At 44.7% G+C, this 25,274-nt stretch overlaps 1 long non-coding RNA gene across 3 annotated transcripts in view; it reads left to right on the top strand.

The window, feature by feature from the left end:
* LOC106505042 overlaps positions 3,537-25,274 on the top strand; it is a 100,758-nt gene continuing 79,020 nt past the window's right edge. For all 3 annotated transcript variants that reach the window (XR_002336018.1, XR_002336019.1, XR_002336017.1), the window contains exon 1: positions 3,537-5,328. This is a non-coding gene — a long non-coding RNA (uncharacterized LOC106505042). The remainder of the gene's footprint in view (positions 5,329-25,274) is intronic.

Here is a 25,274-nt window from a genome sequence, read left to right as displayed (position 1 = left end):
CCCTCGCCCCGAATGCAGGAAATGGGAAGACTGCGTGGGCCTGAGGAGGAGGCGGGAGGCGGGAGGCGCTGCTCAGATGGGGCAAAAAAGAAAGAAGTCACTCCATTTTCCAGCCACTGGGATACCTTCTTGCCTCTTAACGCTACGAACCCGTGCTGCTCGTAGAGAACCAAGGAGTTAAAAACAAAACCCTGCTCAACAGTCTCCCACACGCTTCCAGGCTTTTCTCTGGCGCCCTGGCCCTGGGGCCTCTTCTCAGGAATTCTGCTCAGGTTCCTGGTCATGTGCCCGATTTGCGGATGGTCTTCAGGTTTTGAAGAAGGCACATCATTTTCTTTCTGAGGCCCCTGCTTTTTGCTAGGAGTTGTGTATGTTGTGTGTCTCTGTGTGTCTCTGCGTGTGTGTATGTGGTTGGGGAGGGGCCGAGAGAAGCCCAGAGGCCCCGGCAGCAAGAAACGAGGGAAGAAGTAATTCTGATTGCTTCTATTTAGGAACACAAAAAAAAAGCTTGGAGAAAGAGAGGGGACTTTCTGGTACTGCTGACAAAATAATGGTCTGGACTGATTTACCCAGGCTTGCTCTGATGCTCCTCCCCCAAGCCCCCTCTGCCTGCCCGACCACCGACCGTTCCTTCTTCCAGATCTTCCTGAGCCTGGGTCCTCTTGTCATGTGTGTCTTTACATCATCCTCATCCTCAAAGACGCCGGCTCTGCCCTCCAAAGCCATCACCCTGCCATCCCCATCTCTCTCTCTCGTTACCATGTTTTTATTTGCTTTATACTATTTACTATTATCTGAAAGTTATTCATATAAATGTTATTTACTTATTTATTGAATTTTATTTACGTGGATATTATCTGTTGTCTCTATGAGAGGGTGGGTATTGTGGGGACAGTATCGTCTGTTTTAGTGCCATGTCCCTGGTGTCTGCATCTTCAGAAGGCATGCAAGTTATCTTTCTTGTTTAAACAATTTCTGGAGACAAATGCTGTCTAGAGGTCAAGTCCCATTAACCACCAACTCTAAGAGGTTACTCAAATTATTTTTCCGAACGGAAAAATACTATGGTAGATTTTGCTGGAGGCAAAAATGTGGGCCACTGATCTCTTTTCGTTACAAAAGGCATTTTGCCAAATTCCCTTTTTTAAGCCTGGTGCTCATTTGATGGGTAAGTGAAGTGGTGACTTCTTGGAAAGGAAAGACGTTTCTTTTCCTGAATTCACAGTCTGTGTTGAATCCACTCAGCGTGAGCTGGGAGTCAGCTGTCTTTGCAGTTCTGCAGGGACCTCTGGGTGCTGGGGGCGGGGGTGGAGGACAGCTGGAAGGGGGTGGGGAGGGGGAGGTAGAGGGGAGGAGGTGTTGAGAGAAGGGGAGATGAGAAAGGAAAGATCCTAGACTAGGAGGGAGGAGGCTCCTTGGGTCTCAACATCACAAAATTAGAGACACTGTGAACAGACCCCACCAGCCTGAAAGGCTGAGCAAATGCCAGGTTGGTTGATTTCTGTTAAGCAAGTGGACACAGACGAACAGCTTTTTTCCAGGAGCTGGATTCGCCAAGAGAGTCATGGGGAAAGGCATTTCCCCTCTGGTTTGATCACACCCTTTAAAAATTCCTATTCCATAGACCAAGATTCTAATCTCCCAACCCTGAACACCTACCAGAGCTGGGAGTGAGTTGTAGTTTTTTTTTTTTTTTTGTAATGTGGTGCAAAAGAAAGCCCCTTTCTTCCGGTTTAGAGTGCCACTTGGTCCATTAAAAGCAAAATAACACCAAGCAAGTTCTTTTTCTGGAATTTGCCAGGACTGATAGAAATGGAAATGAAATTCATTGGGGTGGGATGGGGTGGGGTGGGGTGGGGGGAGCTTGTTTTTCTTTTTCCGTCTTACAGATAGAATGGTTCCTTTCTCCCAGGCAGCTCAGTGAGGCATCTCCCAATAGCCTTGATCTCATCTCTGACTTCAGGGGGCCACGGGGTCATGGATTTCCTGGGAGTGGAGAGCAGCGTGGGAGGCAGGTCCCAGGGGAGCATTCTAGTTTTATGTGGTGTTGGCACAGGCCAGAGCGGGCCTCAGACCGTCTAATCCCTTATCGCAAGGGCCCCAGCTCTGTGCCAAGAACCCGACTTTCGGAGAATGGCTGGCTTCTTGGAGGAGGCTCTCATCTCTGTAGGAAGCCAGCGGGCAGAATGGACACCACCAGATAGGGCCTTCTGTAGCCAGTCCAGAGGCATCTGATTATTCAGTGGATGCCTTTTTTTTTTTTTTTTTCTTCCTTCTTTTTTTCTGGTCCCAATAAGCCTCCTATCCCTTCATCAGAACAAAGCCGAATGTCCCCCTCGCTGGCGGAGGTAGCTGTCTTAGCCTCCTTGGAAAAAGCTCCATGGTTACCTTTCTTTCCCTTTTCCTTAGATCTTTTCGTTTGTTTGTTTGTTTGTTTTCTTTCTCATAAAGTGAGAAAGACATTCTTCTGTGCCTTGGCAGACAGCTGTCTGAGGTCCTTCCTCTATTGGGGTCTCACCGTTGGACCCCCCTCCCCCGCCCGGCCCCTCCCGGTCACAGGCGACAAAAGCTCCTCCTGCCTTCCTTTCACCACCAGTGTCGTGTCGGAGGGAAGGAGCGGTCTACGCGCCAGCAAGTGAAACCTTGGCACCCTCTCAAAGGGACCTCAAGTGAGGAGGGTTCAAGAGGGAGGTCGCTTTGTGCGGGAAAAGCTCCTGCACAGACCTCGCCACCAGCCCATCTGAGGGCCTCCCGTGGGGACACTGGAGAGACGGAAGCCCGTTCACACTGGGCGCTGTGTCCACCCTGGCTGCCTCAGCCCTGGCTTTCACTTGAAACAGATCGAAGAAAAAGATTCCCGTGGGATGCCCGGGCCCGACCCACCAAGGCAGGAACCCACTGGCCTCTCTGTTCACGTCTCCCGTTAACCCTCATTTCCTGGGGGATGCTGGGGAGTCAGGTAATTAAATCACCGTCCTGTTGGAGTCCCGTAGGCCAGAGAGACGTGTGACAATGAACTTACGGAGCAGCGGACAGGGGCTGGCCGGCTGTGGCTTTGCCCGCAAGTTCCCAGAGAGCAGCTCCTCCTGCAGGGCCAGGGCCACGTGCAGTGGGGGTTGTCACAGGCTCGCGATCGTGGTGACACATGGCCCCCTCCTTCGTGGTCTCGGTGGTGCTGAGACTCCACTGGTGTGATTGTTGGGAGAACAGAGAACAGCCCTGGGCCCTTTCTCATTTCACCCATGCAGAACTTTCCAGGTTGCCAGGGGACAGGATGTTATCACTCTTCCTTTCCACTGCCCCTCTTTTCTTGAGAAGGTGAACAGTGAGCACCCCCTGGTTTAAGTGTCCAGAAGGTTTGCATTTTCTCCTGGGAGGAGAACTTTTTGTGGCATCGGCAGTTCCTTTGAGAAGAAGTAGTGGGAGTTCCCGTCCTGGCTCAGCAGAAACGAATCCGAATGAGGATGCAGGTTCCACCCCTGGCCTCACTCCGTTGCTTACGGATCCAGCATTGCAGGTCGAAGACGCGGCTTGGATCTGGCTGTGGTGTAGGTCGGCAGCTACAGCTCCAATTCCACCCCTAGCCTGGGAACCTCCTGTGGGTGTGGCCCTAAAAAGACCCCCAAAAAAGGAATGGCTAAAGCAAGAAGAGATCAGATCTCTGCTGAGAGTTCACAAGGGAGACTGCTGGAAGAGTAGAATCAGAAAGCGGCATTTTTTCTTGGCCTGTGGAAGAAGGAACAGACTAGAAGTGGTGGTGGTGGTGGTGGTTTTTTGTCATTTAAAGACAAAATAAAGCAAGTGATGAGAATTCAGCCTTTGCTTCGCTCGTGGTGGGAGGTGAGCAAATGTCCATCGCTGGGTGCTGACAGAGACCCGCCAACTAAAGTGTCCCTGTCTTCATGACGTGTTGAGGATTCACGTCTAAGCAGAAGGTTGGATGATGAATTCTAGGTCCCCATCCAACTCCCAAAATTCATCTTGACCCTGAGTTAAGCAACACTGTTGACGGGGGTGCCCACTTGGGCAGCAGGGCACTGCCCTTCTTCCCTGGGTTGTGGGAGGTCTTTTGCTCCAATTGGAACTGAAGACACAGACCAGAACATGAGAGTGATGTGGTAAGAGTGTTGAGTGGTGGGGTCAAAGCCATTTCTAGTACCTTCTGGTCAGTGATTAATTGAACAACTGTGTGTTATAGGCCTGGCCCAGTGCCAGCGTGGGGACACAGGGGTGAGGCAAGAGAGGCCGTCTGTGATGAGGCTGGGCCAAGCTGGGACGAGGCCCCTGCCCCAGAGTCCCCACAGTGTGCCGCCACCCTGCTCACGTCTGGAGGCTGGGAGGCCCGGACAGGCAGGGCGAGGGTCAGGGCGAGGGAGCTGGTGGTGTTGCTGTTATGACCTGGAAGGAGGCCATGCCGTTTGTATAAAACCGAGGGGAAAAGGCTGTGGTCCTTTTGTGTGGCAGGGCCTGCGTCACCCTGCAATTCTCTGCAGACTCCTGAGGAACCTGCGCCGACAGATGACCTCCTGGCCCGTCCCCGGCCTCCTCCCTAGCTGCCCGCCCAGGTCGCCTTTGTTTTGACATCTTTTTACTCTCCTCTCCATGTTTCCTGTTTTCGTGGATCTTCCCCCCCTGCTGTATTTTTCCTGTGGCTGTTTGGTCTCCCAGATGTTGCAGCCACTGGTTATTTTGGTAGCTATCAGGGCATCACAAGATCTTAAAAAAAAAAAAAAAAGAAAAGAAAAGAAAAGAAAAAAGACAATGGAAAAATCCTATATTGGAAAAAAAAAAAATTTCCATACATGTGTCCCTGGTTGCATGGTGGACCCTCCCAGTGTTTCAAATGCGTAGCCTGGGTGTTGTCACAACGACGGAGACAACAAACTGAAACGGAATAAATTCAGTGAAAACACCCACACTTCTTTCATAATAGGCCACTTCCTTGGGGCACAGCACTGCACCCTGCACATGACTGGCTCTCACTAAACATTGGTCGAATGACATTTATTAAGCACTGGGCCCTTCCTGGAGATATGTTTTGAGGTGTGATACTTTATGTTCCTGTTTAAACCCCTTTTCTCCACTCGCTGTCATATAGGAAAAGCAAAATCCATCGATACAGCCACGTAGTTACATGGCCGTGGAGGCCGTGCTGGTCTGTACAGGCAAAATGAGAGAAATGCCACAGATGCCACGTGCTGCTCCGATGGGGACTCCAGTAGATCTCTGGCACCGGGATGGCCAGCAGTGCCTGGGAATTTGGCCTGAGCAAGGCCCATAGGAAGAGTCTCATTAGTGGATTCTGTGTGGGCCAGATCCTGGAGGCAGGTAAGCTGTTTCCTTAGAGGCCATTTAGTCGTCCCCTCTGAGGGTGGCTGTCGGGCGGCCTCGCTGGGCTGCGGGTGGCTCTCTGCGTGGAGGGGGTGTCTCCTCTCTGCCCTGACCGGACCACGCTCCTGTCCAGAAGGCCAACCTCCGATGGCGGGGCAGGACCACGTGCTCCTTAGACACCGCACTTTCATACCCACCATGGAATGGATCCAGTGTCTTCGCCGACATTAACAATGGACAAAAAAGGGAGTTCCTGTCATGGCACAGTGGGAGCCAATCCGACTAGGAACTATGAGGTTGCAGGTTTGATCCCTGGCCTTGCTCAGTGGGTTAAGGATCTGGCATTGCTGTGGCTGTGGCGTAGGCCGGTGACAACAGCTCCGATTAGACCCCTATCCTGGGAACCTCCATATGCCACGGGTGTGGCCCTCAAAAAAAGACAAAATATTTAAAAAAACAAAAAAAAAACAATGGACAAAAAAGACATAAGTCCCTCAGTGGGCTTTTCACCACGCCACAGATTAGGTAGAGGAGGCATTATTATCTTTCTTGGTTGAAAAGAAACTCAGGGCTCCAAGTGGCAGAGCTGAAAGAGCAGAGGCTGGAGCATGGGAGTTCTAACTGGGTCTCTTCCTGTTCTTGAACCCCTCACCCACATCCAATCAGTGGGAAAGCCTTAATGAGGCTGCCTCCCAAACATTTCTCAAGTCCACTTCTTTCTATGTCGCCATCAGAGGTGGCTCTTAGGCCCTTAGTTACATAAAGAGAAATAGCTGTTCCAGCATTTCTCCTGTAAATGGAGGTGGACCCTTGAATCTGGAGGAGACAACTTGGAAGAGGGGTCTGCCAACTGATCCCACACAGTTCCTGTCATATTTGCGGCCACGGTTCCCGGTACTTTTTTTTAGTACTTGGAGTTTCCTGAAAGTGAAACGTTGAGTTCGGTGGAGTGAATGTCATGAATTAGGGGAAAAGCCGGATGTGTGTGTCACCTGTGTTAAGGGTATAAGTCACCCACCTATGTGGTGACTGTCCCATGATCAGTGAAAATAGCCCTGCCCTTTGCCTCTGTATACACAGGAGACAAACTGATCTGCAGGATAACCAATCCCGACGCTCTATCCGGCTACGTCGAATTGTCTTATGAGCTGCTGCTTCGGGTGGGATCTCGGGGTATGAGTTAGTTTTGGTTGCCTGACTGTGTGCAGCTTCATGAGAGGTACAGCTGTAGCAGTGTTCCTGAATCCTTTCCCTGCATCCTGTGATGTTCCATGGTGCAGGCCAGGGGCATTTTGGCAACAAGGACTGGCTTTTTAATAGTGACTAGGAGACACTCACTGGAAAACTTCAGGAGTGGGCTTGAGACCTCCTGGGCTGCAAAGAGGAATCGCGACAGAAATCTCTTCCGATTTCAGAACGATACTAAAATACCAGTGATACTTACTGAGGCCAGGCCCCTGTTCAGAGCGCTTCACATAAATTAACGCCTTTAATCTGTGCAACCATCCCATGATGTAGATCATCTTCATTTTATATATGATGAAACTGAGGAACAGAGAGGTTGATTAATTTGCCTGAGGTCACACAGGTGACTCCCAATTTTGTCAAAGACCTTTATTAAATGTATTTCTATACTGTCCTCAATTACTCCATGAATCGATGATATTAGGAGTATTCCTGGCAGCCATTCCTACACTAGCAGCTCTATCAATAAATATACAAGGATTGCAAACCACACAAACACACCTCACGAAACCCAAACTAAATGCATCATCAACTCATCTTTCCCTGGGCTGAGTCCCCAAATGCCCAAAGTCATTCCTCTCCCACCTGAGTGGAAATTGGAATGGAGGCGAGTGGAAAGAGGGAGAAGTCTTAACCGATTGGCTAAAGTATCTTTACTTAAGCAAATTTTATGAAAACATATGATGATGTGAACACCTTGCAGGGGCTTCTCCTGTAGTCTTTGAGTGTTGGACGTGTGAGGGAGGGGCTCGATACCTTAGACTTATTAGCTTTATAGTAAATTTGCTCCTGGTCATAAGGTATTTACAGGACACACACACACACACACGCACACGGTAAAAGGATGCTTACCTGAAAGTGCCTGATGGCTGTGTTCTGTTGCCAGTCCTATCAGGCATTGCTCTGACAGGAATAATACCTGCCTTGGGGATAACATGGAAAGGCTCCATTCGAAATCCTTTGTAAAGTTGAGGCTTGGATCCGGTGACTTCCCCACCACACCTATCCCTGCAACAACGCTGTGAGACAGGAATTATTAGCTCCTTTTGCGCTTCACCCAGAGTGAAGAACCAGCTTGACAGTCACATTTTACTCGCATGAACTGATGATGGCTTCTATAAACAGCGCAAATAAAGATCACATTTCATGGCCTCTAGAGGATGGGATGGCAGAGAGCATACGGCCCCTTAGGGGAAGTTAAGGACCTAATGAAAGGTTGTTGTATTAGTTTGGATTAGTTTTGGCTGTGAGTGACAGCCATCCCTAAATAACAGTTGTTGGAATCAGAAGGATATTTATTTCTCATTCATATGAAGGTCCAGGTAGGTGGTCTACCACTTTGGGGCCAAGTTCCTTCTATCTTCTTGCTCTGCCAGCCTCCACATGCAATTTCTAACTCATGGTCCAAAGTGGCTGCTATGGCTCCAACCATGAAGTCTATAGTCTTGGCAGCAGGAATGAGAAAAGGACAGAAGTAAGACAGACTCTAAGTACACTTACTGAGAACTTGGTGTGTATACACGGGCACACGACTTCCACTCCATCTACAATTCCGTTGGCTGGAACTTGGCTCTATGGCTACACTAAGATGCAAAGGAGACTACGAAGTTAAGTTTTATTCTGGGCAAGCAGGTGTAGGAATGTTAGAAGTGATTATTGGGGGACAGCCAGCACAATTGTCTTTTGCTGTATTTCACTACGTTTTATCTTCTCAAGAAGATTGCATCCCTTTTGAAGGCAGGGATTCCTTTCAATATTTCCCTACAGAATCAATGGTATTTTAGTGCCTGTAAGGCCATGGAGCTCATCCAGTTCAGTGATTCTCAAACTTCTTTTTATCAGTGTATTTCCTATTTTGAAAGAATTTGTTATGGGTCTCCGATATGTTAAGACATAAAGGCAACAGATTTTTCTTTTTTTTTTTTTTCCTGCTGTAAAGCATGAGGGCCAAGTTACACATACATGTATACATTCTTTTCCTCCCATTGTTGTGCTGCATGTAAGTATCTAGACATAGTTCTCAATGCTACATAGCAGTATCTCATTGTAAATCCATTCCAAGAGAAATAGTTTGCATCTGTTAACCCCAAGCTCCCGATCCCTCCCAATCCCCTCCTCTACCCTCAGGCAGCCACAAGTCTATTCTCCAAGTCCATGATTTTATTTTCTGTGGAGATGTTCATTTGTGCTGTATATTAGATTCCAGTTATAAGTGATATGATATGGTATTTGTCTTTCTCTTTCTGACTTACTTCACTCAGTATGAGAGTCTCTAGTTCCATCCATGTTGCTGCAAATGACATTATGCCGTTCTTTTTTATGGCTGAGTAGTATTCCATTGTGTATATATACCACATCTTCCTAATCCAATCGTCTGCTGATGGACATTTAGGTTGTTTCCATGTCTTGGCTATTGTGAATAGTGCTGCAATGAACGTGCGGATGCATGTGTCTTTTTTAAGGAAAGTTTTGTCCGGATATATGCCCTCGAGTGGGATTGCTGGGTCATATGGAAGTTCTATGTGTAGATTTCTAACGTATCTCCATACTGTTCTCCATAGTGGCTGTACCAGTTACATTCCCACCAACAGTGCAGGAGGGTTCCCTTTTCCCCACAACCCTTCTAGCACTTGTTATTTGTGGACTTATTAATGATGGCCATTCTGACTGGTGTGAGGTGGTATCTCATGGTAGTTTTGATTTGCATTTCTCTAATAATCAGGGATGTTGAACATTTTTTCATGTGCTTATTGGCCATCTGTATATCTTCCTTGGAGAAATGTCTATTCAGGTCTTTTGCCCATTTTTCCATTGGGTGGTTGGCTTTTTTGCTGTTGAGTTGTATAAGTTGCTTGTATGTTCTAGAGATCAAGCCCTTGTCTGTTGCATTGTTTGAAACTATTTTCTCCCATTCTGTAAGTTGTCTTTTTGTTTTCTTTTTGCTGTGCAAAAGCTTGTCCATTTGTTAGGTCCCATTGGTTTATTTTTGCTCTTATTTCTGTTGAAAGGCAACATATTATTAAAATAGATCTCTTAGGTTCAAAGGTGTAACATTTTCTTCTTTTAAAATCAACATGAACTTGAGTTAAAGCACGGAATGTATTGCATGCTAATATTTGATATGTGTTACATCTGAGTGTGTGTTTTCCACTGGTTTATAAATAAAGGCCACTTTTAATAATGAAACGCAGTACGCTATTTTCAAAACCTCTTCAAACTTGTTCTTGAAAAGGACAGGTCTAGCCCCAGTTCTCATGGTACAGCACATGCTGTGAGGCTCGAGGTGGTGAAGTGCTTTGGTCACAGCCTAGCACTAGTGGTGCAGTGCTGGTGGTAGTGGCAGAACTAGGCTGAAATCAAATTTTATGGGTCAAAAAGTATAGGGTCCTAATGCTGTGCCAGGTGCCCAGTGCTTCTCATCGAATTCTCTGTATCACTTAGGGGACTGTGAACAGACCCGTAGAGAGGCTACATGCTTCGTATTTTTTTTTTTTTGGTAGGTTTTTTTTTTTTTGTTTGTTTGTTTGTTTTTGTCTTTTTGCCTTTTTGCCTTTTCCAGGGCCACTCCCGTGGCATATGGAGGTTCCCAGGCTAGGGGTCGAATCGGAGTTGTAGCTGCCAGCCTACACCAGAACCACAGCAACGTGGGATCCGAGCCGTGTCTGCAACCTACACCACAGCTCACGGCAACGCCGGATCCTGAACCCACTGAGCAAGGCCAGGGATTGAACCCGCAACCTCATGGTTCCTAGTCAGATTCATTAACCACTGAGCCATGACAGGAACTCTCATGATTTGTACTGGTTGTAACAGAAAGATCTTTTCTTAATGATGGGGTATGTGCAATTACGGAGCGTCACAGGGTCACTATTTGATGTGAAGGCAACGACAATAACTACCATCTTTTGGCTCTTTAAATATTTACAAAGTGCTTTCACATACCTTATCTAATCCTCTCAAAAAGCTTTTCAACAATTAAGGCAGATATGATTCCTGTTTTATAGATGAAGAAATGGAGGCTCTTGGGTGACACGCCCAAGGGAGCACGGAGTGAGGCTGTGTATAGCATGCGAACAATGCTGGGTGGCGACATGGAGCTGGATGTGTAGAATGATTAACCATAAATGGTGGTAGAGCATCTCCATTTTTACAGAGGAGAAATCTAAGGCTCTAAGAGACAGGGGGACTTCTGGTGGACAGAGGTAGCCAGAGCAGCCAGTATAGAAGGATGCAGTTGGCGAGGTTGGTTCGTCTGCCCTCCATGCAGCGCCCTCAGGAATGGTCATTAAGCACCGTACCATTTCTGCCAGCATCTCATGACCACTGCCATTACTGAACTTGGTGTGGTTGCTGATGAAGCCTGGACCTAGCTGGTTGGTTCCTGGCATATAGCATACACGCATTCTATAGGTATTGATTGAGAATCTGCTATGTGCCAGGTACCTTCAAGGAGGTGAGATGATAGAGCCCCGAACAACATGGATCAAGTCCTTGGCCTCATACGGCTTATGGTGCTCTGGCGGAGAGGAGGACAGAGAGACACAAAGAAACACAAAAGCGTGTAATACAGTGTAAGGTGGGGACAGTTTCCCTGAAGGGGTTGGGCGGGGTGAGGCTCTGCGTGGGCTTTTAAGTGGCATGCGTGTATGTGTGTGATGTGTGCACGTGTGTGGGGGATGGTTGGGGAGGCTTCCTGGGAAGGTGCTTGAATGAGGAGGTGTGGACTAAGTGATTATCCAGAGGAAGAGTCGAGCTCCTAGGTCCTTGGAAAATGTTCGCATCATGATAAAGAAATAATGGCTCATGGATCTTGGCCCTGCTCTGCTCAAACCCCATTTGCCTTCCATGGATGCCCTTCAAGTCCAAATGCCTCCAAGGGCCTTTCCAGCATGAGCCTCACTCTCCTCTTTTTTTGGTCTTTTTTAGGGCCACACCCTCAGCATATGGATGTTCCCAGGCTAGGGGTCAAATTGGAGTGGTAGCTGCTGGCCTACATCACAGGCACAGCAATGTGGGATCTGCGCTGTGTCTGCGATCTACACCGCAGTTCACGGCAACGCCAGATCCCTGACTCACTGAGCAAGGCCCGGGATGGAACCCGCATCCTCATGGATCCTTGTTGGGTTTGCCACTGCTGAGCCACTGGAACTGCTCACTCTCCTCTTTATCTGTTCATCTCACTAACTCCTCCATCAGGCCGGTCCTCATCACCCCGCTTTAGCCTGACGACGCTGCGCCATGAAGTCCGCTTTCATTGCTCCACTGGCCTCTCTTGTCTGGGCATTTTTGTTGTACTTGTAATCTGTACTTCACCGTTTTGCACGTGCTTTGTTTCTTTTCATTCATGTTTGTTTCATTCTACCTGGGGCCTGGTAGATTGGAAGTGAGCTGTCTTAACTCCTTCTGGCGCCCCTATGGGCTCTCCCACACTGTGAAGTCCAGGGGTCTAGTAAATCCTTGATTATGTATTAATTGAAACGTTATTTTCTTCTGGGAAAGAACAGATTGCAGGTAGGCCTTGTGTGATAAATTGCAAGCAGAGTCACGTGCTCCTCTCGTCAGGAAGCGGTGTTTCTCTCCCCAGACCTTGATGGTGGGCTGACCTTGTGAAGTGTTTTGATGCACAGAAGGCGGTGGAAGTGACATCGTGCAAGTTCTGGGTCTAGAAGCCATGTTGCCTTTGATCTCAGACTGGAAATGTTTCCCACACTGGCCACACCAGGGCTAGACTGGTAGAAGACAGGAGGCCCCATGGAAAGGGGTCTTTGTCATCCCAGCAGTGGCCTCAGAGGTTGGCCAAGAAGGGCTGAGCCTGGTTCAGACCAGAAAGATCACCTCGCAGAGCCTGAGCCAGGCTGCCCAGCCACATAATCATGAACTGAATAACCTGCTGGTTTTAAGCCACTGGGTTTGGGGTAGACTGTTCTGCAGCACAGAGTAACCAGTACCTTCTGTGAGAATGCTCTGGTAGCAAGGCAAAGTGGTTCTAGAAATGACCCCTTGCACTCAAATGCTACATTCATGATGTACTTTAGAGCTTTTTCAGGTCCATCACCTTATTAAATACTTGCAGAACTTTTGGAGGAGACAGGTTGTTGACAGTGTACCTATTTTTCAGATCAGGAAACGAAGACTTGGAGAGCTTGCCTCAGACATGCAAGCTGGAAGCGGGTGTAGAACTAGCGCTTAATCCACTGTCGTGCAGAAGTCCCAGGACACGGGGTGGCCTTCCCTGTTGAGGGCAGGAGCCTGAGTTGGACGACCTCGGGGCCTCCCTCTGAGGCTGCTTGTTCTAATGAGCCCTGCTACCTTGGGCTCCTCTCACCTCCAAGCAGGAAGGTTGTATAACCAGAAACGCATAATGAGGCTTAGCAAGTCCTTGTTTTTTTCCAGTAGCTTGAGCCTCTGCTTTGCTGCTGGATCAGGCTGCTTGTGAAGGTTTCTAATTCGGGGTCTTAATTTTTGTAAAGCGTGAATTACAAGAAGTCAGAAGAATGATGCAAAGAGCATTTAATAATGCACATTCACAAAAGAAGTGGTGTAACTACATTAATTAGGCAAGTCTTGCGTAAAGATGCAATGTAATTATATATTTGAGACAGTTAATTAGGGAGCTACTTGGAAATTTCAGTGAATATTAAGGTAATTATACATAAATACTATAACCATTAAGACTGCACCCATAATGAAAGCAATAACTAATTACATAAATAACAGCATACTTATGTTTTTACATTACCAACACCTAACAATGCTTCCTCTCCCCCGCCTCCGTTCACCATGCAAATGACAGATCTTCCGTTTTTAACTCAGATATTCTTGTAAATGGTGGAGAACAATGACCTTTCCTCTTCTTTCCTCTGTTTTGATACATCTGGGCCTGCTGCAGGAGCTTCCTGTGAATGGATAGAAATGTGGGACATGAGGCCATTGGCCCTGCCTGACTCCATCCGAGTGGTCGTGGGTGGGAATAAACCAGAGCCCTGGCTGCAGTGGCTGGAGAGGAGTGAGCCAGGACCATGGACAGAGGCAAGGTGTGGCCTGAGAACTTGGATTCCAGTTGAGGCCCTGCTCTTTATCAGTGGAACCACTTCAGAGAAGTCACTTAGTACCTCTGAGCCTCAGTTGCCTCATTACATCGAATGGGGATGATAGTAATCCCTGCCTTTCAGGGCAGTGATGGAGAGAAAATATAAAACCGCCAAAGGCCGTCCTGTGTGATGAAGTTTGCCCTTGAAGATCCTGAACATTGACCTCTGTGCCCTCTGCTCCTTTAGCATGTCCTCTTTATCTTCAGGGCGTTTGGACACTCATCAAGCTGCCTGCACCACCTCCCAATTAAGGGGGTACTTTCGTGAGAGAATCTTGAGCTCATTCACACTCAAGTGTGACTGACTGATGAATTAAAGTTTTGGGGTGTATTTGTATTTTAATAGGAAACAAAGTCTCCAGCTACTGCCCTGTAGAATGCCAAGTCAACAGGTAGTTAGTGGGATGTTTGGGTAGGAGGACTTCTGGGCATCCTGGTATCTCACCATGTGGGCATTTGCTGGACCACGTAAGAGGGGCCACATAGACTGGTGGGTAGAAGCATCATTGAGGAGTCTGAGGTGCTGGGTATGACATGTGGGTTCTGTCACCAGCAAATTACTTAGCCCCTCTGTAGTAATAAAAACACCAGTGCTTACTAACCATGACTATGTTGTAGGCACTGTTTTAAGGTGCAATTTAATGTGTGTGAATTAATTTACTTTTCATAACAGTCCCAGATGCTATAGTCGTTCTTATCTGATAGGTGAGAAAAGCGAGACACAGATGTTGAGTGACTTGTTCTGGGTCACTTGGCGGGAATGTGGAGGAGCCTGGACTTGATTCTCAATACTTGGCTCTACAGTTTGAATTCTTTGCCTCTATGATATGCTTTTTCCCTTCAAGTGCAAGATGGTGCCATTCGCTGTACCTAGTGCATGGGGCTGTTGTAAGTATTACGTGGGAGGGCCACAGGCAGCCAGCACGTTGTAAATATTCTAGCCTATCAAAGTTTGCCTCTTACCCCAAATGTGAACAAATGGTTACTCCTCTGATCCTTCTCTTGCTAAGCCAGAGTCTCTCCCATTATCCCCATTTCCCACTGTCTTTCACTATTTGCAGCTTTGGTCAGTTTTTCACCAGGTAGTCTTTTCTGCTTATGCAGGGTGTGGATATACGGGCTGAGTCTGATTCCAGCCGATCCAGCGGATGAATGTTACCTTCTCAAAGGCTTCAAAAGGGAAGCCACACCCCTGACCCCACGTTGTTCCCATTGCCTAAAGCCTGGCTGGCACCATCTCCTCCTGTCACCATCTGCTGATTGCTCAGAAACTGTATATCATTTTCTTTTCCTGGAGAAGCTTCATCATCTCACTTATCGACCAGATTTATATGTGAATTGTGTTTAACTTTTTAAAGAAAATCAAATCCTTCTCCCTTGGAGTGATAAGCAGCAGTAGCATTTGGTACACTCGGGCTGGTTCTTTAAGGAAATATGAATGTAATGTCTAGAGTGGGAAAAGGCTCTTAAGGCAACTCTTGGTACCTCAGAGTGAAGCCTTCCTTAATTTGGCAGGGGTTGGAAAGCAGCCTGTTTTCATGATCCCACCCACGTCTCTTAACACAGTCAGCCCGTTGCCAGCCTTCCCATATATTTGTAGTCAGTCTTCTTATCCAGAGGAGAGGCATATTGAGAAAAATATTTCACAGTGTCTGAGGAAAGTTGTACTATGCAGCTATACTAATCAAACTTCACTCATAAGTGTAAATAAATCATTTATTTAGTATAATACATACTAGATGATCTCTAGACATTTAGGGAAAATGTGTAAAGCACAAAAGAGAAGAACCCAATAGAGAGCTAATACCAGAGGAAACAGAAATAATTTAGACAACAGAAGAGGACTTAAATTATTTTTAATTGGTACACAATGGAATATTACTCACCCATTAAAAGAAATGAAATGCCAGCATTTTTTGCAACATGGATGGACCTAGAAACTATCATGCCAAGTGAAGTCAGCCATACAATGAGACACCAACATCAAATGCTTTCACTGACATGCATGTGGAATCTGAAAAAAGGACAGATGGAACTTCTTTGCAGAACAGATGCTGACTCATAGACATTGAAAAACTTACGGTTTCTGGAGGAGACAGGGGAGTGGGGAGATGTGCTTGGGCTGTGGGATGGAAATCCTGTGAAATCAGATTGTTATGATCATTATACAACTACAGATGTGATAAATTCATTTGAGTAATAAAAAAAAAAAGAAGAGAGACAGGGAAGGTCAAATCAAGAGCTATAATCCCATGCAATTACAGTTGCAGGAAAGATACCAGAGAAATGAAGGAAAGGAAATAATCATATTTCCCAAAGTTCAGGAAAGATTTTAAATAATTAAAAGAGCCCATTAGTTACCAAACAAATGATTAAAATAGATTCCCATCTAGCTGTCTGTTCATCAGATTTCAAGATATAGGGAAAAAGAGGAGATTCTTAAAGCATCTGGGCTAGATTACCAATTAAAGAAAAAGAATCAGACTTCCATATGATTCCAGCAGCACTGCTGCCAGAAGAGAATTGAGCAATACCTTTCAACCTTTAAGGGAAAATGATTTTGAACCTGGATTTCCAGTACCCACCGAACCATCGTGCAACTGTGAGGTACAAGGACGCCTTTCAGAGATGAAAGGATTCAGAAAGTTTATCTCCCTCCCACACACAAAACAAAACAAACAAAACAGGGCAAAACAAACCCAAACAAAACTCCTGAGCATGTAGTCCAACAGCATAAAAAAATAATTGAAGGGGAAAACAGAGTATTAGAAAACAGTATTAAAAAGAATACTCTTTATTTTATTTTATTTTATTTTCCCACTGTACAGCAAGGGGATCAAGTTATCCTTACATGTATACATTACAATTACATTTCCCCCACCCTTGTTCTGTTGCAACGTGAGTATCTAGACATAATTCTCAATGCTACTCAGCAGGATCTCCTTGTAAATCTGTTCTAAGTTGTGTCTGATAACCCTAAGCTCCCGATCCCTCCCACTCCCTCCCCTCCCATCAGGCAGCCACAAGTCTTTTCTCCAAGTCCATGATTTTCTTTTCTGATGAGATGTTCATTTGTGCTGGATATTAGATTCCAGTTATAAGTGATATCATATGGTATTTGTCTTTGTCTTTCTGGCTCATCTCACTCAGTATGAGAGTCTCTAGTTCCATCCATGTTGCTGCAAATGGCATGATGTCATTCTTTTTTATGGCTGAGTAGTATTCCATTGTGTATATATACCACATCTTCCGAATCCAATCATCTGTTGATGGACATTTGGGTTGTTTCCATGTCCTGGCTATTGTGAATAGTGCTGCAAGAACATGCGGGTGCATGTGTCTCTTTTAAGTTAATAGTCTCTGTTTTAAGGAGTTTCCATTGTGGCTCAGCAGTAACGAACCTGGCTGGTATCCATGGGAACCTGGGTTCGATCCCTGGCCTCACTCAATGGGTTTAGGATTTGGTGTCGATGTGAGCTGTGGTGTAGGCTGCAGACTCTGCTTGGATCCTTCATTGCTGTGACTATGGTGTAGGCTGCTAGCTGTAGCTCTGATTTGACCCCTAGCCTGGAAACTTTCAAATGCCTCAGGTGTGGCCCTAAAAAGCTAAAACAAACAAACAAAAAAAACCCCGAAAAGAAGTGAATTCCATTCAATAAGTAGCGTAATTATGAGCTCTCAATATCTTATGAACCCTTTTCAAATGTTTACTTCTTTTCATTACAAGAAAAAGAAAAATTCAGAAGTTTTAGGAAAAACCAAAACATACCAAAAATCATGGCCCAAAAAGTAGTCAGCTAAAACACAACATGATTTTGAGTAATGTTGTGGATAACTTTTGCTCATAGCACTTAGCATCCTTTAATATTTTGTATCATCTCCTTATTATATCTTACAATGTCTTGTTTGTTTCTTGTTTTAGTTTTAGTTTTTATACCCCTCAATAGAAGTAAGCTCCATGAAGAATTTTGTTTATTGTAGTCACTTCTATTTCCTGCACCTAGAAAAGTGCACACAGCAGGCACTCATTATTTGTTAAATCATTGAATGGATTAAGAAAATACCAACCCTTTGATCCTGACTTTTGGTGTATTTTTCTTCAGATTTCATAGGTTGAGCGACAGAGGGTCATTGTCTTTTGAGTTCGGTCATATTATTTGGTTCTGTAGTGAATAATATTTATATAAACTTAATATTATAAATAATGCTTATTTTTCAAGAATAAATTATTTTATTGAAGTATAAGCTATATTCAAATCAAAGGGTACAGCTTCATGAATATTACTGGGGAGATCAAGAAACAAAACATTACCGGAATCCTAAGATTGTCCCAATTATGCTCTCAGTTTGATGCAGTTATCAATCTTTTCTTCTATTTTCTTAAACATAATAATCATAGTTATTTCAAAGCTCTTATCTGGTAACTCCAATATTTGGATTTCCTTTGTTTATTTTATTTTTTATTTTTATTTTATTTTTTAGAGTAGTTTTAGGTTCACTGCTAAATTGAGTGGAAAGAGCTGAGTTCCCATATACCCTCCCCCCAAACACCCACAGGCTTCACCACCATCAACATTTGGCACCAGAGTGGAATGTTTTAACCTTTTTTTTTTTTTTTTTGCTTTTTAGGGCCACACCCGCGCATATGGAGGTTCCCAGGCTAGGGGTCCATTCGGAGCTACAGCTGCTGGCCTACACCACAGCCACAGCAATGCCAGATCCTTAATCCCACTGAGTGAGGCCAGGGATGGAACCCACAGCTTCATGGTTCCTAGTCGGATTCTTTTCCAATGCGCCACAGGGGAACTGCTGTTTTCACTTTTAATGAACCAGCACTGACATGTCATCATCCCCAAAAGTCCGTAGCTTGCATTAGAACTTATTCTTGGTGTTGTTCATTTTGTGGGTTTTGACCAATGTGCAATGACATGTATTAGCCATTATAGTTTCATGCAGAAGGGTTTCACTGCTCGCCTGTTCATTCCTCCCTCTCTACAAGCCCCTGGCAGTCTTTTGCTGCTTCTATAGTTTTTCGCTTTCCCAGAATTTCATGTAGTTGGAATCACACAATATGTAGCCTTTTTAGACTGGCTTCTTTCACTTAGTAATATTCATTGAAGTTTCCTCTACAGCTTTTCATGCCTTGATAGCTCATTTCACTTTAGCCCTGAATAATATTCCGTTTTCTGTATGTACTATGGTATTTACCCATTCATTTCCTGAAGGACATCCTAATTGCTTCCAAGTTTGGGCAATTATGAATAAATCTCCTGTTAACATCTGTGTGTAGGCTTTTCCGGGGGCCTAGGTTTTCAGCTCCTTTGGGTAAACACTGGGAGTGTGATTGCTAGAGCCTATGGCAGAAGCATGTTTAGTTTTCTAAGAAACCATCAAACCTGTCTTGCAAAGTGGGCTGTACCAGTTTGCGTCGCCATGGGCGTGAATGAGAGTTGCTATTGCTTTACGGCCTTGCCAGCATTTGGGGGTGTTAGTGTTTTGGATTTCAGCCATTCTAATAGGTGTATAGAGCTAACTCACCATTGCTTTAGCTTGCATTTCCCCGTTGACAGAGCATGTTTTCACATGTTTATCTGTCGTCTGTACATTTTCTTTGGTGAAGTATTTGTTAAGGTCTTTGGCTCATCTTTTAATCAGGTTGTTTGCTTTTTATTTGTGACTTTTAAGAGTTCTTTGTATATTTTAGATAACAGTTACTGATCAGATGTGTCTCTTGCAAATATTTTTTCCCAGTCTGTGGCTTGTCTTCTCATTCTCTCTCTTTCTTTCTCTCATTCTCTCTCTCTCTCTCTCTCTCTTTTTTTTTTTTTTTTTGTCTTTTGAGGGCTGCACCTGTGGCATATGGAGGTTCCCAGGCTAGGCGTCTAATCAGAGCTGTAGCCACCGGCCTATGCCAGAGACACAGCAACATGGGATCTGAGCCTCATCGGATCTATACCACAGCTCAAGGCAATGCCAGATCCTTAACCCACTGAGTGAGGCCAGGGATGGAACTGCAACCTCATAGTTCCTAGTCGGATTTGTTTCTTCTGTGCCATGATGGGAACTCTTCCTTTCTTTTTCTTTCTTTCTTTCTTTCTTTTTTTCTTTCTTTCTTTCTTCCTTCCTTCCTTCCTTCCTTCCTTCCTTCCTTCCTTCCTTCCTTCCTTTCTCTCTCTCTTTCTTTCTTTCTTTCTTTCCTTCCTTCCTTCCTTCCTTCCTTCTTTCTTTCTTTTACTTTCTTCAGCATACAGTGTCTTGATGTAGGATCTCAGTTCCCAGACCAGGGATTGAACCTGGACCGCAGCAGTCAAAGCACCTAACCACTAGGCCATGTGGGAACTACCTGTTTTCTCATTCTCTTGATGGATCTGTTTTTATTGTTTGTTTTCTTCCGTTTTTGGTCATTTAGCCCCGTCTATTATTATACCAAGTGTTTTTTTCTTTTTGGCCACACCCGTAGCATGTAGAAGTTCCTGGGTCAGGGATTGAACCCATGTCACAGCAGTGACAACACCAGACCTCCAGACCTTAACCTGATGCACCACCAGGGAACTCCTATACCAAATATTTTTAATTGAATTATAGATGTATAGATGTTGTGAAATAAAAATTAAACAGGTGATCTGTGACTCTGGATGATATATTCTTTCAGGATGGCAAGCAGGGCACTTGAATCCAGACTAGGATTAAGTTTATTCAAAGCTGGGCTTTAGTTTTGGGAAAGACTGGTCTATTTTGGTCTGTCTTATATCTATAGAATTGGTCTACTGGGGCATGGCTGGGATGGTTTGCCAGGAATCCTCTATCTTTTTTCTTTTTTTGTCTTTTTTTTTTAGGGCCACACCTATAGCATATGGAAATTCCCAGGCTAGGGATCAAATCAGAACTGCATCTACCAGCCTATATCACAACCATAGGAACGTGGGATCCGAGCCGAAACTACAACCCATACCACATACAGCTCATAGCAGCGCCGGATCCTTAACCCACTGAGCATGGTCAGGGATCGAGCCTACATCCTCATGGATACTAGTCGGGTTGGTTACTACCTAGCCACCATGGGAACTCCAGGAATCCTCTATTTTGATGGTTGCCAGTTTTCATTCTTCTGGCCATGAGAGGTTGCCTAAATTCTGTGTAGCCTCTCAGGCTTGGGATGGTACTTTCTGTTCTGTTTCTCTGACACACTGCTTCTTGGGCTCTTATCTGCAGCTTTAATAAGTGGCAAATGCCTTGAGGCTGCAAACTACATGCAGAGCTGACTTCCTTCTGTACTTACTTCTCTTTGATATATTGGCCTTCCAAAATCTTTCTGCCTTGGCAGCTTTCCAGTGCCTTCAGATGTTTTTTTTTTTTTTTTTTTTTCTTTTTAATAAATGTTTTATTCCGATTTTTTTTTTTTGCTTTATATGGCTACATTTGTGGCATATGGAAATTCCCAGGCTAGGGGTTGAATCAGAGTTACAGCTGCCAGCCTACACCATGGCCACAGCAACACGGCATCCAAGCCTCATCTTCGACCTACACCACAGCTCACGGCAAGCTGGATCCTTAACCCACTGAGTGAGGCCAGGGATCGAACCTGGATCCTCATGGATATTAGTTGGATTGGTTTCTGTTCCACAGTGGGAACTCCCTGAAATAATTTTAAACTTGTCATAAGGTTGCGAAAACAGTGTACAGAGTTTCTTTCCATAGGTCTCTAAACCAGCTTCCGCTAATGTAACATCTCATGTTACTATGGCACACTTGCTAGAATGGAAAAGTCAACACTGCACACTGCTATTAACAAAATTTCAGATTTTATTTTAATTTCATCAATTTTTCTACTAATGTTCTTAAGAAAAAAATCCCCGGATTCAATCTAGGATATCAAATTGCATTTAGCAAATGCACTTTTAAAACCCAACTCTCTAGTTATCCTTGACAGGAGGGCTGATCTGTTATAAGCTAATATGCTATAGTTATCCTATTTACTGGTTTATAATTTTTTGCAATCAACCTGTAGATAATTCACAGAAGGCTTAATATTGCGTGTGTTGTTAGAAAGGTGACCAGTAGAACAATAACAACTCTGGGAATAGCGGTGAGGTAAGAGGTTGTATTAGAGGAGTTCCTGCTATGGTGCTACAGGATCATTGGCCTCTTGGGAATGCTGGAATGCAGGTGCAATCCCCTGCCCAGCATAGCGGGTTAAGGATCCAGCGCTGCTGAAGCTGCTGCTTGGGTTCCCACTGCAGCTCAGATCTGATCCCTGGCTGGAACTCCATATGGTGTGGTGTGGCCAAAAAAAAAAAAAAAAAAAAAAAAAAAAGAGGTTGTATGAGAGAGTTTAATTTTAACATTTTCGATAGAGGAGAGTCAGTTGATACCATCAAGTTCATAAGTCATGACATAGAAGCATAAGAATCATGATGAAAATGATTAGAAAAACAGAACATAGAATTGCTATCTCTGAGCAAAGAAATAGAATGTTGTGAGGGCATAAGAATTTTGTTTTCTTTTATTTAAGCTGACTTGCTTAACCTTTTAAAAAAACCATTCAAAGTGGAATCTATGCATACCGACAGCATAAGGTCTATTTCACAGTTTAAGTGGGAAAAGATTGGACAATACAGAACGTATGTTATGATATTGTTTACATGAGAACTCTCTGTACATATGTATGTAGAGAGTACGATTTTATAAATATATAGGTGCTCTTGTGCGTCTTTCCTTCTCATGAAAAGGACATGTTCAGGTTAGCTCGCCAGTCCCAGAGGATGAGAGACACATGGGCAGAGCTGACCTAGAAACTTCTTACAGGAAATTTGATTGGAATAGGAATTACCTAGTGTCCTTTGCTATGGGTAGTGGAGGTCGAGAATGACAAATGCAGTCATTATAAATTTCTCATAACTAACCATAAATATAAACAACAGAATAATATCTTCAAGTGCTAAGTTATAATAGGCATTAACCCAGATGCCATAGCCAAAAAAACCCACTAATATTTAAGATTCAAGATGATACATAGACCTTTTCACGAATACAAAAACCAAGAGAATTAACCCTTAAAGACTTTTCCAGAATAAATTAATAAAGGATGTACTTCAAAAGAAGAAAAGTGATCCCAGGGAAGGGAGGTGGTTGCCAAAGAGGTGGTGAAAAATGAAAGTAATATCTGTTGGTAGTAAGATTAATTGTTGTAAAACCTTTTTTTTTCTTTCTATTTAACAAAAGGCGCAACAAGAAAAATTGAGGTTATCAATTCTCAGGAAATAAACAGTTTTTTATTTTGGAGGAGATGAGAGACATTTTACAGCTTTAGAATTAGAAAATATATAGTTATGTATGAATATTGAAATGCACAGGTAATTAGGATAATAAAAAGTTTAGCTTTCCCCTATAAAGGAGAAAGAAGAGCTTTATCAGTTCTGTTGTGGGTAGGAAATGGGAAAGAAACAAAGGCAAATATAACTTAATCCCAGCTGTCAAGTCCCCCAGCATAGTCACAGGTGTGGAGATAGAATATGGACATCTTTGGGGTGCTGGATTCCACCTGCCCAGGAGCATAGATGCAAAGGGGAGAATGGGATTGGCATGTTCTGGGGGGTCAAGGCAGCTAGAATGGGGAGGAGGGGTGGGAGCAGCTCAGAGAGGGCTAGTCAACCACACCAAAGACACGCATCATCTCTTCGTAGGGCTTGAGGATGTATATTAATAGTCTCAAAGTCGCCGAGCATGAGAATCAACTGGGGAGCTCATGAACATGTACAGTTCCGGGCCCTGGAGATTCTGATTCAGTGGTTCTGAGACTGACATTTTCTAAAGCATCCCAGATGATTTCACTGATGGCTCCAGGGATCACCCCATGGCCTGTACACCTCTCCTGATGAACACAACTCAGAGGGTACGACGACAAGCACCCTCCATCCAGCTCTTCTTCATCATCTTCTCGGTTGTTTTTGTTTGCCTTGTAGGTGATTGGTTTTGGAAAGTGCCTGTGATCTCATTCTGGCCCAGGAGACACAGAGGAAGTCTTCCAAAGTGTCTTCTCTGCAAGTTGTCCTGGCTTTTGAAAGAAAAACTGTCCGAATATGGCAGCTGTCCTTCTGTCATCTTGAGGATGATGCCAACATCAAGGATGGCAGAAGAGAGCTGTAAAGAACATGGGACTCGGCACAATTAAGATGCTGAATCTACCCATCCTGAGCTCACCCTGTCTTCGGATGTGCTCTTTTGAGAAATACAAAACCCCCTCTATTGAAGGCATTTAGAGTTGATATGCCTGCAACTTGCAGCTGAAGTATTCCTTACAGATGTAGCCAGAACAGCCTCCAGCTCTGCTAAGGGCATCCGCAGTTCTTCTGGCTAGAATGAAAAGGCTGTGGCTCCTTGCTTCTCTCTTCCTCTATACAACAGTAAATCCTATTGGGCAGGTTTGCGAAAGGATGAAATGAGATGATGTCTTTAAGGCCCTCAGCACGGTGTTTGGCACAGATTAAGTGCTTAATAAGTGCTCTTTGAATTGAAGAATGAGTCAAATGGGTGGTAGAATTTGTTGAAGGGCTGTGAGAAAAAGGAAGTACCACCACCACAAGCCAGTCTTCATTCTTAGGGTCTCTTTCTCAAATCAGGATTGAAGATGACTTTGGTTTTCTTTGGCAACTCTCCTTTTGTCCTCATTACTCTTTTCTAACAAATTTTCTGTTAACTTGGGAAAGGCTGAGTATCTATTTTTTAAAAATTTACACACTGTTATGAACCCTATGCAGGTCTTGTGGATGATTTCCCCCTACCCCTCTGCTCGTAGCCTGTTCCATTGATCACCCCCAGGACTGACCTGTAGAGGGTAACATGTTACCACTGGGATGATCAGGGGGAGCTGGGGGGGGGGTAGGATGAATTTAGGCCACATGATACTTGGGCTCATTGTCAAGGTGCTTATGTGATAAGCCGATAAACAGCCTTCCCTGCCCCAGGGAAGAGGTTCTCCAGATTTCTGATACTTCGTGGACTTAACAATAGTTGCAGCAGGCAGAACTCAACTTGAGGTCAATGCTAAGGGTCATCAGACCCTTAGGGGGATTGTAGATTGGCATATAGTATCCAAAGAGCAGAAGGGGACTCTCCCAGGTAACTCAGTCTCTCTCACTCTCTCTCTCTTTTTTTTCTTTTTAGGGCCACACCCACAACATATGGAAGTTCCCAGGCAGGGGGTTGAATCAGAGCTACGGCTGCAAGCCTACATCTCAGCCACAGCAACTCGGGATCTGAGCCACGTCTGTGACCTACACCACAGCTCATGGCAATGCCAGATCCATAACCCACTGATTAAGGCCAGGAGTGGAATTGGCATCCTCATGGATCCTAGTCGGGTTCATAACCCACTGAACCACAAAGGAAACTCCCAGTCTCTTCTTTTATTATTTTTTATTTATTTTATTTTTTTATTACTCAAATGAGTTTATCACATCTGTAGTTGTATAATGATCATAACAATCTGATTTCACAGGATTTCCATCCCACAGCCCAAGCACATCCCCCCACCCCCCAAACTGTCTCCTCTGGAGACCGTAAGTTTTTCCATGTCTGTGAGTCAGTATCTGTTCTGCAAAGAAGTTCC

The sequence above is a fragment of the Sus scrofa genome, chromosome 9, assembly GCF_000003025.6.
Source record: "Sus scrofa isolate TJ Tabasco breed Duroc chromosome 9, Sscrofa11.1, whole genome shotgun sequence".
In the NCBI taxonomy this organism is placed as follows: domain Eukaryota; kingdom Metazoa; phylum Chordata; class Mammalia; order Artiodactyla; family Suidae; genus Sus; species Sus scrofa.
The sequence above is the reverse complement of the archived record's forward strand: the minus strand, read 5'-3'. Positions and strand labels throughout refer to the sequence as shown.